This window comes from Notamacropus eugenii, chromosome 3, assembly GCF_028372415.1.
Source record: "Notamacropus eugenii isolate mMacEug1 chromosome 3, mMacEug1.pri_v2, whole genome shotgun sequence".
Classification (NCBI taxonomy): Eukaryota; Metazoa; Chordata; class Mammalia; order Diprotodontia; family Macropodidae; genus Notamacropus; species Notamacropus eugenii.
The window spans coordinates 462,305,483-462,308,416 of record NC_092874.1 but is presented as its reverse complement, the minus strand read 5'-3'; the positions used below and the strand labels follow the sequence as shown (position 1 = coordinate 462,308,416).

The 2,934-nt window shown below is 38.8% G+C and overlaps 1 pseudogene; it reads left to right on the top strand.

Moving 5' to 3' along the window:
• Positions 1-2,224: 2,224 nt before the first annotated feature.
• Positions 2,225-2,537, top strand: LOC140531764 (peptidyl-prolyl cis-trans isomerase FKBP1A pseudogene; annotated as a pseudogene).
• Positions 2,538-2,934: the final 397 nt, after the last annotated feature.

The window sequence follows — 2,934 nt, the reverse complement described above, 5'->3', positions numbered from 1 at the left end:
TGAAGTGCTCTCTGCAAACCTTAAAGCATTATAGTCCATAAATGAAGGGGTTGAACCAACTGGCCTCTGAGATCCATTTCAGCTCTAAATCCATGATCCTATGATCCCTCTGAACCTTCTCTCATCTACAAAGAGGGGATAATAAATGTTAAAGGGCTCCCAGTAGGGAGACTGGGAGAGACTAATTTGGTATACTGGAAAGAATTCTGGATTGGGAGTTTGAATCCCAGCTCCTCAATGTGACTTTCAGGAAATCAGTTAGCTTTTCTGGGCTTCTATTTCACCATTTTAAAAAATGTATAGATTGGCTCAGATGACTTTGAAGGGCCATTTTGGCTTTAAATCTGTGGTATTATGTTTTGCTAGGGGAAGAGGGTGGAACAAGGTCAGAGACATTCTGGCCTCCTCTGGTCAGTGCAGTTGCTGCTTTTTGTACAGAAGAGAGGAGTTGGTTAAAAATAAAGACATTAGAAACCATTTCCTCATCACAGTTTCATTTAGCATCTTCTCTGTTTGAGGAAGTAGAGTTACAACATGTAACACCTAAGGACTAATATGGGCATCTAACTCTCAATTATGTGATGGTTGAACTGAGAGATTCACAGTAGATAAGTTCCCTGCCTTCTTTCAAGTCAGCTCAAATCCCACTTTCTGCAACACGACTTTCCATGTCCCTCCAGCACATAGTGGTGCCTCCTCTCAGATTACTTACTATCCACTCTGTAAATATCTTGATTTTACCCAGTTGTTTTCATGTTTGTCTGGTCAGAATATCTAAAACCTGGGTTAGTTAACTGGGGACCGGTGGGTCAAGGGACCTTTAGGCACTACATGAATATGAAGAGTTGTTCTAGGAATTGCTTGTTATCATGATGATTCTACAGCAAGACAAGGCGCTCTCCCCAACAGATTCCTCTGTAGTTATCAAAGAAATATCCCATTTCAACACTGTTTTAATATTTCATATTTTTTGTTGTTTTTAAAAATAAGTTTTTATTGATGTCTTCATAGTTTCCCCGATATCCCTCCCTTTGCCATCCCAGAGAGTTATTTCATACAACAACTATTATTTATTTATTTTGTGTGTGAGGCAATCAGGTTTAAGTGCCTTGCCCAAGGTGACACAGCCAGTAAGTGTCAAGTGTCTGAGGATGGATTTGAACTCAAATCCTCCTGACTCCTGGATCAGTACTCATAAATAGTGTTTTTAAAGGGAAAAAGAAAAGAAAAAGAAAAAAATAAAAAAAAAACTGTATACAATTGATGAATACATTGAAAAAGTGAAAAAATGAGCAACATATAATACCTGTCAATCTCCCACTTTCACAAAAGGTTGAATTGGAGGTATTCTCTCATATCTCTTCATTAGAGTTGTGCTTAATCTTTATAATTTTATTATATTCACTTTAGGTTTTTTTGTGTGTATGCAGTTGTTTTCTTTCTATTTATACTGTTGTAGTTGTGTATAATGTTTTCTTGGTTCTGCTTACTTCACTTTGCATCAGTTCATATAGGTCTTTCCATGACTTTGTGTATTCATCACACCCATGATTTCTTGTAGCATGTTTCTTACATTCAGGCACCCCAATCTGTTTGGCCGTTCCCTCCGTGGAAGGGCATCTAGTTGTTCTTTTCTTCTTTAAGTTGTTCTTTGTAATTGAATCTATGGAAGTCTTCTGTGCGGTTTAGAGGTGGACCCCCAGATATTTTAGACATTTTGTAGTAATTTGGAAAGGGGCTTCCTTTACTATTATTGTTTCTCTGGAGTTTGTTATCGCTATAAAGAAATGCTGTTGAGTTTTGAGGATTTATTTTGTAGCCTGTATCTTTGCTGAAGTTATTGATTGTCTTAATTAGTATCTTTGCTGATTCTCTAGGATTTTCCAAGTATATCATCACATCAGTTTTATTTCTCCTTTACCTTTTTATCTTTAATTTCTTTTGTTTTATTGCTGTTGCTAGCATTTCTAGGACTATATTAAATAACCGAGGGTAGAGTGGGCATCTTTTGCTTTACTCTGATATTTATTGGAAGATATCCTAGCGTATCCCCATTGAATATGATGTCTACTTTTGCTTTTAGATAGATGCTTTTATGACATTAAAAAAAAGATCCCTTGGATCAGTTTGTCCCACTGCCTGCTGGGAGTCACGAGTGAGGCCACTCCCTCCCTGCCTCCCCTTGTGGGAGCAACAAACTCTGACCTGCTTAAGGCTGGCCTCGATGGCAGTGCAGGTGGAAACCATCTACCCCGGAAACAGGTGCACCTTCCCCAAGTAGTGCACTACACAGGGATGCTTGAAGATGGGAAAAAAAAGTTTGATTCCTCCCATGACACAAATAAGCCCATCAAGTTTGTGATGGGCAAGCAAGAGGTGATTCGAACCTGGGAAGAAGGAGTTGCCCGGATGAGTGTGGGCCACACAGCAAAAATGACCATGTCTCCAGACTATGCTTATAGTTCCACTGGCCCCCAGGCATCATTCCACCAAATGCTACTTTCATCTTTGATGTGGAATTTATACAATTGGAATGACAAGAGGTTTCTTCCCCTAGTTCCCTGTCTCTTGAGATTCTAGCTTTTCTGTTCCTAATAGATTGTACACATGGAGGAGTCCAGAGACTCAACTTCAAGAAGAGTGGGCATGAATTTGTACGGAGCTTTCTTCTGACATATCGCTACATTCATTGTATAGACACATACCCGGATAGATTGTATTATCAGTTGGCTTTGCTTCTAACTCTTCCTCCTTGTACATGTGTTGTGTCTAAACTGTATACTGTAAACTCCCCCTTTGTGAAATCATTCTTCTTTTTGGTTTTATTTTTGGGGTCTAGATTGAAGTTGAAATCTTTTGGGCAGAGATTTAAGATTAACTGTACAATCAAACATCAACAGCACACAGATGGGTTAACTTCAGAATAGGAATTAT